This window comes from Cervus canadensis, chromosome 14 (assembly GCF_019320065.1).
Source record: "Cervus canadensis isolate Bull #8, Minnesota chromosome 14, ASM1932006v1, whole genome shotgun sequence".
Lineage (NCBI taxonomy): Eukaryota > Metazoa > Chordata > Mammalia > Artiodactyla > Cervidae > Cervus > Cervus canadensis.
Genome location: NC_057399.1, coordinates 60,598,897 through 60,613,231, shown reverse-complemented (window position 1 = coordinate 60,613,231; position 14,335 = coordinate 60,598,897). Strand labels below are relative to the sequence as shown.

General features: G+C 40.7%; 1 long non-coding RNA gene across 1 annotated transcript in view; it reads right to left on the bottom strand.

The window, feature by feature from the left end:
• Positions 1–12,007, bottom strand: part of LOC122453271 — a 30,108-nt gene extending 18,101 nt beyond the window's left edge. Inside the window, exons 1-2 of the long non-coding RNA XR_006272991.1 lie at positions 11,932–12,007; positions 3,924–3,926 (exon numbers count right to left, since the gene is read on the bottom strand). This is a non-coding gene — a long non-coding RNA (uncharacterized LOC122453271). The remainder of the gene's footprint in view (positions 1–3,923; positions 3,927–11,931) is intronic.
• Between the last annotated feature and the right edge of the window lie 2,328 nt (positions 12,008–14,335).

Sequence of the window (14,335 nt, the reverse complement as noted above, 5' to 3'; positions counted from 1 at the left end):
CTACAAAGATTCACAGAATTGGATTGGGAAGAGAAGGGGAAAGGAGGAAATAGAGGTGTTCTGAGGTAGAAAACAGAGAGTCAAGATTGGGAGAGAATAATCTTCGGTTTAAAAATAGGGCTTCTCTTCTTTTTTTTTGTAAGGTTATAGTGTATTGAAAATGAAAATTAAGGAGTAGTAGAGGAGTACTAGAGGATTTTAAAAGAAATAAGAGAAAAAGAAAAATAAAAAATAGAGAGAAAAAGGAAAGAAAAAAAAGAAGAGGAAAAAAAAGAAAAAAAAAAAAAGAAAAAAAATTTTTTCTCCCCCTAATTAAAAAAATCGTAAAAATCTATGGAAATGAAAGTTAAGGAGTAATGGGGTGTAATAGGGGATTTTAAAGGAAAATAAAAGAGAAAAAATAAAAAAGAAAAAATAAAAAAAGAAAAAATAATAAAAAATAAAAAATAAAAAAAGAAAAAAAAAGAGAAAAAAGTAAAATTATATCTAGGCGTTTCTCTGGAGCTGTTGCGGTCAGTGTGGGTTCGGCTCAGTTTCAGATAGCTCCTCGTTCCAGCTTACACTTCTCGATATCTACAGGCCCCTTCCGGTGTAGTTGGTGTTTTCTAGAGGGATTTTAATCTGTTGCACCAGTCCCTTCTGAGGCGGTTACCTTTGTTTATTTGGCTTCTGTTTGCCGGTCTCTTCAGAGCCTCATTTCCGCCCTGACACAGGCTGGAGGAGGTGGACTCTTATTCAGGTAGCTAGTTCTGTCGCTCTGCGGGGAGGGGCTGGCCCTGCGGGGGCGGGCTGACGCTGCGGGGAGGGGCTGACGCTGCTTTCTCCGTCTGCGCTGCTCAGGCTCCCGGCTGTTCTATATGGAGCGCGCCCCGCGCTGCGCTAGGTTCCAGCCCTCGGGTGTTCCACAAAAGCGTGGAACGAAAAGCTGCGCCTGCTCTCTGTGCCTTCCCCGTCAGAGCGGTCCAGGCAGCCAGGGGCTTGGTGGGCGCACTATCCCCAGGTGTGACGCACTCACTCCCTTCCACGGACCCAGTCTCAGTTTCTGCTGGCGCCAGTCGGGTGCGCGCGCCTTCCGCCCTCTGCGTCCCCAGCCCCAGTCCCCGCCCGCGCGGGTCGGGTGCCTGCGCCCTGTGTCTCGCCGCGACCTTCCCCTCCCCCCTGCCTCCTGCCTCCGGCGGGGCTGGGCCGGTCCGCAGCCTGCGAGCTCTTCTCTGGATTTTCTCGGTCTCTTTGTTCTGCAAACGGCCGGCAGTGTGTTCGGGCCGGTTAATTTACTCTCTCTCCTTTGGTCTCCCACAGTTCAAGTTGGCAACTCACAGAAGCTCCCTCCGATTGTCCTCAGGGCACTCAGGCCCGGACCCTACTCCAAGCAATGCCACCTAAGATTCCCTTCCCGGGACGGATCTCCGTCCTTAGCTCTTTTGTCTCACTTTTAATCTTTTATATTTTGTCCTACCTCCTTTCGAAGACAATGGGCTGCTTTTCTGGGCGCCTGATGACCTCAGCTAGCGACCAGAAGTTGTTTTGCGAAGTTTGCTGTCTTCATTTCTTTTCAGTCTTTTTTCTATATTCTGTTCTGTCTCAGTGATTTCCACCATTCTGTCCTCCAGGCCATTTATCCGTTCTTCTGCCTCAAATATTCTGATATTGATTCATTTTAGTGTATTATTCATCTCTGTTTGTGTGTTCTTTAGTTCTTGTAGGGAATTGGTAAACATTTCTTGTATCTTCTCAATCTTTGCCTCCATTCTTTTTCCGACATCCTGAATCATCTTCGCTATCATTATTCTGAATTCCTTTTCTGGAAGGTTGCCTATCTCTACTTCATTTAGTTGTTTTTCTGGGGTTTTATATTGTCCCTTCATCTGGAATGTAACTTTCTGCTTCTTCATGCTAATTAACTTTTGGTAATGTGGTTTTGTTTTTGTCACTGTGGGATTGTGGTTCTTCTTGGTTCTTCTGTCCACCTTCTGATGGAGGAGGCTAAGAGACTTGTAAACTTCCTGATGGGAAGGACCTGATGGGTGGGAAAAAATGCATCTTGCTCTGGTGGGCAGGACCTTGCTCAGTAAAGCTTTAATCCAGTTATCTGCTGATTGGTGGGGTTGCACACCCACCCTGGTAGTTTTTTGTCCTGAGGTGACCCAGCCCTTGGGTCTGCAGGCTCTATGGTTGAGTTAATGGCAAACTCCAAGAGTGTTTACAAGCAAAGGGGACCTTCCCAGACAGGTGCTGCCACCCCCACCCCTGTCCCTGTGGTCACCCCATGCTGACCCATGACTCCACAGGAGACCCATCACTAGTAGGTAGTTTTGGTTCAGTTTCCTGTGGAGTCACTGCTCCTTTCCTCTGAATCTTGGTGCAACCAAGGTTTAGTTTGTGCCTTCCAAGCCTGACTCTCTGTTTCCCCCAGTCCTGTGGAAATCTTGTAATCAAATCCTGCTGGGCTTCAGGGTCATATTCCCTGGGGATTCCCAGTCCCTTTGTTGTGTCCCCAGGCTGGGGAGCTTTATGTGGAGTTCTGAACCTTCACAACAGTGGGAGAACTTCTTTGGTATTATTGTTCCCCACTTTGTGGGTCACCCACCTGGCAGATATTGATTTTACTGTGATTATGCCCCTCCTACTGTCTTGCTATGGCTTCTTCTTTGTCTTTGAACATGGAATATATATTTTTGGTAGGCTCTAGCATCCTCCTGTTGATGGCTTTTCAGCAGCTAGTTGTGATTTTGGAGCTCTCACAGGAGGAGATGAGTGAACATCCTTTTACTCTGTCCTTTGAACTGGAAGCAACAGCTCTGCTTTTTATTTCATGAAGCAAATAATGGGAAGAAAACTTCATCATCACTACCTCCCAGTCTGTAGTTCTACCTGTATCTCCATTTTCACAGAAGGCCAAATCCTCTATTTTGTGCAAGGTCTCCATCTCCTCTTATTTCTTATGCAAGACCTGACTCCTGTAGTCATCCTTGTTCTCATGAAATGTCAGCATTTTCCAGTCTTGAATTATCACACAAGCATCAACCATAGTGGCCTTTCCTTTCAAATACTACTTATTTCTTTTCTATGTTTAGCAGACTCTTGAAAGAGAGGTATGAACTCATTCACCCCTCCCTGCCTTCTTTCCCGTAAAGGTTACTCCTGTCAAAGTTTCTATTCTTATCATCGCACTGATACTTAAAAAAAAAAAAAAAAAAAAGGAAACAAAGTCCTCCATGTTTCCACATCTGACAGGTCACTCTTCAATCCTTCCTTGTATAAAATTGTATGCATCATCCTTTTAAAAGCTTTCTTGTTGATTGATCCTTTTGGCTGGCTTCCTCTTGCTGTGTAAGGCACTGTGTGCTCCTAGTCTTCCTCCTTGCTAATCTAAGGATAAATATTGGGTTGGCCAAAAAGTTGACTTGGATTTTTCATACAGTTTTACGGAAAACCTGAACAACTTTTTGGCCAACCCAATACAAACTAAAGGGAAAAAAAGACAATTTTCTTCAGTGAAAAAATGCAAGAGGTTCTCTACCTCACATTTTCTTAGCATTTTTGTTACTTAAAAAAATAAGCATTGCTGTTATTTATAAAGTAAGAAATGTAGGTACGTTTTTGTGGCTAAAGAAGTCTCTTGCCAGTTTTAAGGCTCAGGAATATCTCAGATACCTAACAACCATCTCTTTGCATGTAAGCAAGGAAGATAGGGCCCTGGCTTCTGGTTTATGTGGGAGAGTAAAAGCCTAATTTTGGTGGAGACTTTGCTCCAACTTACAAAGCTCCCTCCTGTAACAAAGGTGTGAGAAGCTTATTTTTCCTTTGGGTAAAGCCAGTTAGCTAATGCCAATGGCCACCCAATTATCATGGGAATCTAGAAGGATCTCTGTGTGACACATGGTGGCTTCAGTCCTCTCCCACATGGCAGGCAGATTTGTTACTGTCTGAGCCACTAGGGAAGCCTATTTGAACACTAGTTATTGATTATCTTACATGTATATAGTGGGCTGTATCTGCCTGATTCTATAAAAGTAAGATTTCTTTCTGGCATTGCAATCTTAGTTGATCACCTGTGCTGCACACCCCACTCTAATTCAATAGTATTAACAGTGGTAATTTTGTAACAGTGGGAATTTAACAGGAAGAATGTCGTTTTATCTTCTATGGTTGTGGAGAGGTTTTCTGGGTTGGCAGGAGATTTTAGTTATATTTCCCCAACACTCAGGACTGCATTTCCTGCCTATCAATATTGGGGCATCAATGTGCCTTTGTTGGACTTTTTTCTATCTTACTCTCTTCTTAAATAATCTTCTTTATTTCATAGGCTTTAAATGCTATCTATTAACATATTGGGTTTTCATACCTCAGCAATCTCTTTGCTTATACACACACGCCCACATGTGCACACACACACCATGAATACAAGTCTAAATCTATTTGATGGCTCCTGTCTATAAATGAATATTTAATCACCAGTTTCCCTGACGTAAACCTGAGTCCTTCTCCTGTGTTTCCTAGTTTATAAAAAAGCACCATCGTTCAGCTACTCAGGTTACAAAGCTTAGTCTTGCTTTTCTTTTCACTTTTATACACCCAGAATAAATTGTATAGATTTGCTTTCAAAACATATCTGAGTTTCATTCCTTTTTCCCAAGCTCTGTTGTTATGCCATTCCATTTAACATTTATACTGACCCCCAGAGAGGAAGAAGAAAACATAGGAGGCAGGGAGTCTGGGTGAAGGGTGGCTTTAATAAACTGGAAAAAATCCTGAGAGCACATGCTGGGGGCAGCGGGGGGAGGGGAGGTTACATGCAGATTCAAGTTCAGATTGTGAGATGAACAGTATTTAGAGTAGTCTGTGGTGAGAGACAAATTGTTTAAGTCCAGGAGACATTGGTAGGTTGGAAGTAACAGCTGTTTAAAGGAGCAGAAAATGAGAATTAGGAAAGGTTTAAGAATTAGAAAAGGAACCTACCTAAACAGATATGTTCCTAGAAGTCACTGGAAAAAAATTACAAGTAGGACTAGAGGAGATAACAGTGCTGAAGGCTGTTTGAGGCAAGATAAACTGAAGTGGGGAGGCCCAGGCATGGGGTAGCTGCAGAGGAGGACGCCAGGTACAGAGTCCACCCTGGCGGGCTCCAATGAGAGTGCTAAGATGAAATAAACTGGGTGCTTCTTGGAAAGGCGAGGAAATCTATTGAAGAGAAAAAACAAGTAATTTAAATACAAGGTAAGAACTGATGTTTCTTAAGAGTCTTACAATCAAACCTAAGAGACACCCTGAGGGGATGGCGGCCTGGTTCCTGGAAGACAGTGAGGAGAGACTCAGGGGAAGATGTGCTGTTTCCTATGGACCCAAATTCTAAGCAGACAGCTTAGCAGTGTTGACCAGAGAGGGGCCATGTGGTAATGCAGGCTTCAGTGTGGATAGGAGAAAGAGTGAGAGACAAGAGACATGAACTTGCCATCTCAGTTGTTCGTGTGTAAGAATTATGATACTAAAAAAATCCACCTTCTGTCTTTGTGCTAAAGGTGAATTTAATCTCAGTCCTCAGTGGATGTTCCCTTCAGTCCTGTCATCCCAGTAAAACCTAAGAAAGAGCCCTGGGGTCAGGGCTGTTGATGCACCATTGTTTTAGGATGTATCAGCCTTTCTGGTCCTACCTGCAGTCCTCAGGTTTTTCCACTGTTTGTGGGGCACAGGGGAGATTGGCAAGTTCTGGGGAGATGAATCAGGAAAGAGAACATAATAGTTATGCTAGCACTTTTACTGCTTCATCATTAATGATGGCAGTAATATTAGTATTACATTAAAGTGTTAAGACTTCACAAAATTAAAAAATCGGTAAAACTCAGTAGGTGATACATTCAATATATAAATATATTAAAAATATTAAGTATCAGCCTAACAAAATATGTTTAACATATATTATCATAAACTGATAAAATTAGTATAATTAATATTACTCAAACCAGCATTACATAAAAGTGAACACTAATTATGCATGAATCATTAAAATGGTATTATGCAGTTCAATTTCTTTGTAGAAGTCAGATGCTTTAAAAATTGCATTAATATGATTATTATTGAGCTGAATCTATTTTTGTAAAGAGATTTCCAACTGATGGAAAGTCACTTGCTATGTCTTTACTAGCAGGATAATATTTAATAGATATTTTGTAGCTATTAAGCAGAGAATACTTACAGATATTTTCCCCTGAGTCTCTAATCTCTGAATAATCACAGGTTCTATGGTTGATAACATTGAAGACATTGTTTCAGCTCCATCCCACAGAACAATGCAAACTATCAGTTTGATATTATGATGCTAATATTTCACTTGTTCAAAAGGGCTTCATAATATGGTCATAAGTATGCTTACATAGTAGAATATTTTTTAAAAATATAGTAAATAGTTGAGTACTGCAATGTGTGAAGGTACAAATTTGCTTAGGCTTAAAGACAACACTTTGTTTTGCCTTTTCTGCACATGATAAACAAACTGTTACTCATAGGATCTACATGGGGACTCATGGTTGAAATGGCTCATTATGTTGACCTCACAAACAAAGAAAATCACAGTGACCCTTGAGATTGACCAAATTGCCCAAACGACATTGTGTTTTTCCACTGGCGCCTACCTTCTCAAAGCTACAAGACCAGTGGATTCCAGACCTCCGGCTATGTGACTGCAGGACTCAGCTACAAGCTAAAAATTAACCATCCCTTCAGAGAATATTCCATTGGCAGGGTATTGAAGGAGGAAACAGACAGAACAGGCTCCATCTTGAAAACAGGACTCCAGCTTGGGCCGGACTGTGGACTTTGAGCTATATGCCCAGTATCTATGGAAATAACATACCAACTGGAAAACCAGACCCCCCAGATAGAAGAGCCCCAGGGCTTGTACTTAGACTCTCCATTGCCTAAAAGAATACCCTAATTATCTGTGTAACTGAATAGAATCATAAATGCTATTATGCTTATTGGGGTATGACCACAGGCCTATTGATAATTGTCCACTGTTAACTACCTAGGCTTAAGGCATATGAATCAGAGGTTAACTTTGATTTTATCTTTCTTTTCCTTTGTTCAGGCTAGTTTCAGGGAATTTGGGGCATGTACACTTAGGGTATATAAGGTTTTCACAAAACCTGGTCGGGGTCCTTGGCTAAAAGGTGACTCTGCCTTGGGCCTGCTGGTGTAATAAACTGCACTCCACTATCTGCATTGTCCTTCTGAGTGAGTTTGTTTCTCAGAATGTGTGGTTAGAAGAGTATAAGACAGACCCCATCAGAAAGGGAGGATGCTGGTTCTTCTCAAGGGCCAGTCACCCTCTTGTTTTCCCTCAAATAAATTTCCTTTTCTTGTCTGATTACGCAGCTCACTCTCTTTTTCTCTGCACCTGCCTTACAGTTATGGATTTCATTATTGATGAGTAAATGATTAAACTATCAGGTTCTTTCAAAAACAGAAGTAATGGCATTGCATTAATGTTTCATACATAATCCCTGGTATTCCATCTGAGGCCTGGTGATGCTGCAAGTCGTTGTAGCCACAGCCTTAGGAGGGGGTGGCCACTGGCTCTGAGTTCTGGCCACACTTTCAGATAACAAACTCTAGACAGAGCTTGGGTTCGCAGCCCCTACTCCCCTTTTTGTACAATGGGCTGACTCCCTTCTTGACTGATCCTTTCTCGCTCCGTGATACCTGACATTATGTTGTCAGTGAGTTTAGGATTTTATTTTTTTGGAGTATAGTTAGTTGCTTTACCAAATTTGTTAGTTTCTGCTTGTACAAAAATGTGAATCCGCTATATGTATACATACAACCCCTCCCTTTGAGACCTTCTTCCAACCCAGCCCCGATGCCACGCATCCATCACGGGGCACCAAGCTGAGCTCCAAGTGCTGTACAGTAGCTCCCCACTAACTATGTATTTACACATCACAGTGTAAATATGCAAGTGCTACTCTCCCAGTCCATCCACCCCTCCACGTACACCCCTGCCCATGCCCACACATCTGTCCTCTGTATCAGTGTCTCTATTCCTGCCCTGCAAATAGGTTCATCTGCACCACTTTTCTAGATTCCAGATGTACGATTTAAAGGATACAGTCAGCTTTAGTTTTCCGTGTACAATTAGTCACAACTAAGAAGATAGGGTACCTGGCAACCCAATTAGAGTGAGGAAAGGGAAAGATACAGTGTGCAAAAACACATGGACATATTTCAGAAAGTCCGCTGGTACAGTAGAAGCATTTAGAATTATAATTCAGCTCATTACTCTATTAATTTTCTTTTTGATTGGAATTTATATTGCTTTGTGCATTAATGAACTTTTTTGTTTGAAATGTCTAGATCAGTTCTATCTGCATAGACCTTGTGATTGTATAGATTTCTATGAATATTATTCAGTTTGTATTAATGTACATAAATTAATGCAATTGTTTGAAAATAAGGCAGTGTTACTATAGTAATTTAAGAAGATAAAAACTGGAGGAGTAGATACTTGTTTCAGAACTGAAAAAAGTCTTTGTGCCAATTATCACTTTCTTATCTATGAAATGGGGCTTAACTTTTCTCTAATGCTAGGAATCATGGATTTTCTGGTTTTAATATTGACAAAATCTAACATAAACTTGGCAGAATATATTTTATTAAAACTTTTGTAGTGAGTAATCAAATCAATGTACAAATATCTCTCCCTGTTTTGAAACAATTTTGTGAACATAAATTTTGAGTGTTAAGAAATATTCAGTGATAATTATTTGTTATATGAGTACATGAATTAAGAAGTTTGTATAAATGCATTAATTTATAGCTTCCTGTCTGCTACTGCTGATGATCTTTACAATATTGCAACACAGTCTGACAATGATGTTGCTTGCTTTTGTGTATGAGGAAAAGAACTCTTGGAGACATAAAGTGGTTTACCTAGATGTGATTGTCAATACAGTCCAGGCTTTCTGCCTCCATGGTTTTTTAGAGTTTTGCTACCATTTGGTGTGCTTTGCCAGTGGGCACTGATGGTCCTCCCTCACAGACTGTGACACTTCACCATGAGCTCTGACTCTGCTATTGGCATCAGTGGTTGAATCTCTTACTAGCTTGTAAATATACAGTGGAGGAAGAAAGTAGTAAAAACTGTACACACTTTGGAATGAAAAAAGACTTAAAGTTGGCTCTTGAAGTCAACATTTATCAAGTACTTAGGCGGACTACTCAACTCTTTGTCAGAGTGATAATATCAAACTATTTCAAGATTGTTTTGAGATTGAATGTTCCTATTGCAAGAGAAGAACATTGATAGTAAGCATGTGGTAAGGGCAGTTTTATTGGAACATCTTAGCCTTATTTTGTTTCACAAATTAACAAAAAAAAATTAATTTTGTTAATTACACCCTTTAACCTGCCCACCCCTTTTGGAATTTTCATCATCACGTAAGACAGTCCTGGAAGTACATTTTCCAAAATTCCCTTCTCCATTTGTTTCTGAATTAGACTGATCATGAAAGACACCCAAATGATACTTCAATGGTAAAAAAAAAAAAAAAAAAGACAATATTTGGTGAAGAGCATTAGCAACAAGTACAGATTCTCTTGGTGGGGAAATGGAGGTAGTCTGAGTGTTTGGGCTGTGATAGGAACACCCCTCACCCAGTACTCAGGTTCCGCTGTCCTTCAAATGGCAGGATAGATAATATTTTGAAATTGAGCAAGATCATATGAGTGGTTCTAAACCAACCAACTGGAAGCAGGAGTGACTTGTATCCCTTTCAGACACAGCATCTAGTTACTGCCAAGAGTTCCCTTTCCCTGAGCTGCAGCTGGCACCGTGCAAGGCAGCTTGGAGGCCTGGTTAGCTGACAGACTGCAGCAGGCTCTCCGTCTTCAGGGGGCCTTGCCAGCATCAGGAATCAAATCTGAGCTGTGTGTGGTGTACAGAGAAATGTCTTCCTGAAGATGCCCAGGTCCTAATTCCTAGACTCTGTGAAAATGTAGCCTGACGTGGCCAAAGAAAATTGGCAGACACGATCAAGTTAAGGACCTTGAGATGGGGCTCTTGCCTAGCATTATCTGGGTGGGTCCAGTGTAATCACAAGGGTCCTTCAAGATGCCAGTGGAAAGCAGAGGCTGGGCTGATGTGATTGTTGACTTTGAAGAAGAAGGGAGGGGCCAAGGAATTTAAATGGCCTCTAGAAACCAGAAATGGCAGGAAATGGATTTTTCCTCAGAAGCTCCAGAAGCGTTTAGCCCACTGAAACCCATTTTGGACTTCTGATCTTATACACTCTAAGACAATAAATTTGTGTTAGTTTTCAAGCTACTAAGTTTGAGTAATTTGTTGTGGCAACAACAGAAAATGACTACACTGTTTTAAGCCATCTGTGGCTTGGATTGTTTTTTTATTTTCTTTTTCGTGTCTGGTGTATGTACGTGTGTGTGTGTTAATTATTTTAATTGGAGGCTAATTACTTTGCAATATTGTAGTGGTTTTTGCCATACATTGACATGAATCAGCCATGGGTGTACATATGTTCCCCATCCTGTACCCCCCTCCCACCACCTCCCCATCCTATCCCTCAGGGCCATCCCAGTGCAGCAGCCCTGAGCACCCTGTCTCATATATTGAACCTGGATGGCGATCTATTTCACATATGATAATATACATGTTTTGATGCTATTCTCTCAAATCATCCCACCCTTGCCTTCTCCCATAGAGTCCAAAAGTCTGTTCTTTACATCTGTGTCTTTCTTGCTGTCTCTCATATAGGGTCATTGTTATCATCTTTCTAGATTCCATATATGTGTTATTGTACTGTATTGGTATTTTTCTTTCTGACTTATGAGAGGGTAACAGGCAGGAAGGCCAGGGGTCTCCAAACGGAGGAAATAGGCTGCAAGTGCCAGACATTTTTATCTCTCTTAAGCGGCAAGGGGAAACAAACCAGCGATATTTTTTCCTTCTCTATACAAATTTAAAAGGAGGTTTCTCTTAAAATGCTGTGTTGCCATGACACCTGGTTTCACCTGAAGCTAACTATTCTCAAACCTTGAGTTAACCAATACATTTTTTCTTATGGAAATGTTTGTCTTAAGCTATGTTAATATACCCCAGACTCTGTCTTCAAGTTTCGCCAAATGGCTCACAACCTACTTGACAAACCAGTATGTTACACTCAGATATTGTTCCCCTAATCTATGTAAGCGAAACTATTCGTATGGTAATCTGCCCTTCTACAAGATTCAAGTCAATCATTTTATGGCCTGGGATGAATCATCTGGTGCCAGGATTATCACAAAATGCAATTTATGGATGAGGGGCCTGGCGCCATTCTGAGTTTTAAGACATTCCTTTCTTTTCATTAACAAACTGCTAGTGACTATATAACATCCAGCTGAAGGCTAGCAGGGGGGTATTCTTTCTGCCCCCTTCTGATGCCTATGTCAGAAGCTTTCTCTACCTCCTTTATACTTTAATAAAACTTTATTACACAAAAGCTCTGAGCGATCCAGCCTCGTCTCTGGCCCCGGATTGAATTCATCTTCTCTGGAGGCCAAGAATCCCGGCGTCTTATCATTCAGCAACAACCTTTCACTTACTTCACTCTGTATAATAGGCTCCAGTTTCATCCACCTCATTAGAACTGATTCAAATGCATTGTTTTTAATAGCTAATAATATTCCACTGTGTATATGTACCACAGCTTTCTTATCCATTCATCTGCTGATGGACATGTAGGTTGCTTCCATGTCTGGTTATTGTAAACAGTGCTGTGATGAAAACTGGGGTACACGTGTCTCTTTCAATTCTGGTTTCCTTGGTGTCTATGCCCAGCAGTAGGATTGCTGGGTCATATGGCAGTTGTATTTCCAGATTTTTAAGGAATCTCCACACTGTTCTCCATAGTGGCTGTACTAGTTTGTATTCCCACCAACAAGAGGGTTCCCTTTTCTCCACACCCTCTCCAGCATTTATTGTTTGTAGACTTTTTGATAGCAGCCATTCTGACTGGCGTGAGATGGTACTTCATTGTGGTTTTGATTTGCACTTCTCTGATAATGAGTGATGTTAAGCATCTTTTCATGTGTTTGTTAGCCATGTATATGTCTTTTTTTTTTTTAAGGAAAATGTCTATTTAGTTCTATGGCCCATTTTTTGATTGGGTCATTTGTTTTTCTGGGATTGAGCTGCAGGAGCTGCTTGTATGTTTTTGAGATTAATTCTTTGTCAGTTGCTTCATCTGCTATTATTTTCTCCCATTCTGAATGTTGTCTTTTCACCTTGCTTTTGGTTTCCTTCATTGTGCAAAAGCTTTTAAGTTTCATTAGGTCCCATTTGTATTTTTTTGCTTTTATTTACATTACTCTGGGAGGTGGGCCATAGAGGAGCCTGCTGTGATTTATGTCAGAGAGTGTTTTGCCTATAGTTTCCTTTAGGAGTTTTATAGTTTCTGGTCTTACCTTTATATCTTTAATCCATTGAGTTTGTTTTTGTGTATGGTGTTAGAAAGTGTTTTAGTTTCATTCTTTTACAAATGGTTGACCAGTTTTCCCAGCACCACTTGTTAAAGAGATTGTCTTTTCTCCATTGTATATTCTTCCCTTCTTTGTCAAAGATAAGGTGTCCATAGGTGCGTGGATTTATCTCTGGGCTTTCTAGTTTGTTCCACTGATCTATATTTCTGTCTTTGTTCCAGTACCATACTGTCTTGACGACTGTTGCTTTGTAGTATAGCCTGAAGTCAGGCATGTTGATTCTTCCAGTTCCATTCTTTCTCAAGATTGCTTTGGCAACGCGAGGTTTTTTGTATTTCCATACAAATTGTGAAATTATTTGTTCTAGTTCTCTGAAAAATGCCGTTGGTAGCTTGATAGGGATTGCATTGAATCTATAGATTGCATTGGGTAGTAAACTCATTTTCACAATATTGATTCTTCTGATTCATGAACACTGTATATATTTATCCATCTATCTGTATCCTCTTTGATTTCTTTCATCAGTGTTTTATAGCTTTCTATATATAGGTCCTTTATTTCTTTAGGTAGATTTATTCCTAAGTATTTTATTCTGTTTGTTGAAAGGGTGAATGGAATTGTTTTCTTAATTTCTCTTTCTGTTTTCTCACTGTTAGTGTATAGGAATGCAAGGGATTTCTGTGTGTTAATTTTATATCCTGCAATTTTACTATTTTCATTGATTCAGTTCAGTTCAGCCACGCAGTCGTGTCTGACTCTTTGCGACCCCATGAATTGCAGCACGCCAGGCCTCCCTGTCCATCACCAACTCCCGGAGTTTACTCAAACCCATGTTCATCAAGTCGGTGATGCCATCCAGCCATCTCATCCTCTGTCATCCCCTTTTCCTCCTTCCCCTAATCCCTCCCAGCATCAGGGTCTTTTCCAGTGAGTCAACTCTTCGCATCAGGTGGCCAAAGTATTGGAGTTTCACCTTCAGCATCAGTCCTTTCAATGAACACCCAAGACTGATCTCCTTTAGGATGGACTGGTTGGATCTCCTTGCAATCCAAGGGGACTCTCAAGAGTCTTCTCCAATACCACAGTTCAAAAGCATCAATTTTTCGACACTCGACTTTCTTCACAGTCCAACTCTCACATCCATACATGACCACTGGAAAAACCGTAGCCTTAACCAGATGGATCTTTGTTGGCAAAGTAATGTCTCTGCTTTTTAATATGCTACCTAGGTTTGTCATAACTTTCCTTCCAAGGAGTAAGCATCTTTTAATTTGATGGCTGAAATCACCATCTGCAGTGATTTTGGAGCCCAAAAAAATAAAGTCTCACACAGCTTCCACTGTCTCCCCATCTATTTCCCAAGAAGTGATGGGACCAGATGCCATGATGTTAGTTTTCTGAATGTTGAGTTTTAAGCCAACGTTTTCACTTTCCTCTTTCACTTTCATCAAGAGGCTTTGTAGTTCCTCTTCACTTTCTGCCATAAGGGTGGTGTCCATCTTAGGACTGCCCCCCAGCTTGAGTTTTTTTTTATTACAGGAGCATAACCAAGTTTATCTTGACTGATATAACACTCTTTTATCATTTTTATGATCAAAACTAGCAATGTGAAAATATACTTCAAAATTTAAGCACTTGTTTTTCACCCAAATGATATTTATAATCTTCAGGTTGTACTCTGCTGTGCTAAGTCATTTCAGTTGTGTCTGACTCTTTGTAACCCCAAGGATGGTAGCCCACCAGGCTCCTCTGTCCATGGAATTCTCCAGGCATGAATACTGGAGTAGTCTTCCTATTTTTGGAGGAAGTGAATCAGAATATAGATAAAATTTTGGATATTTTTATTATGGTATACATAGTTTAT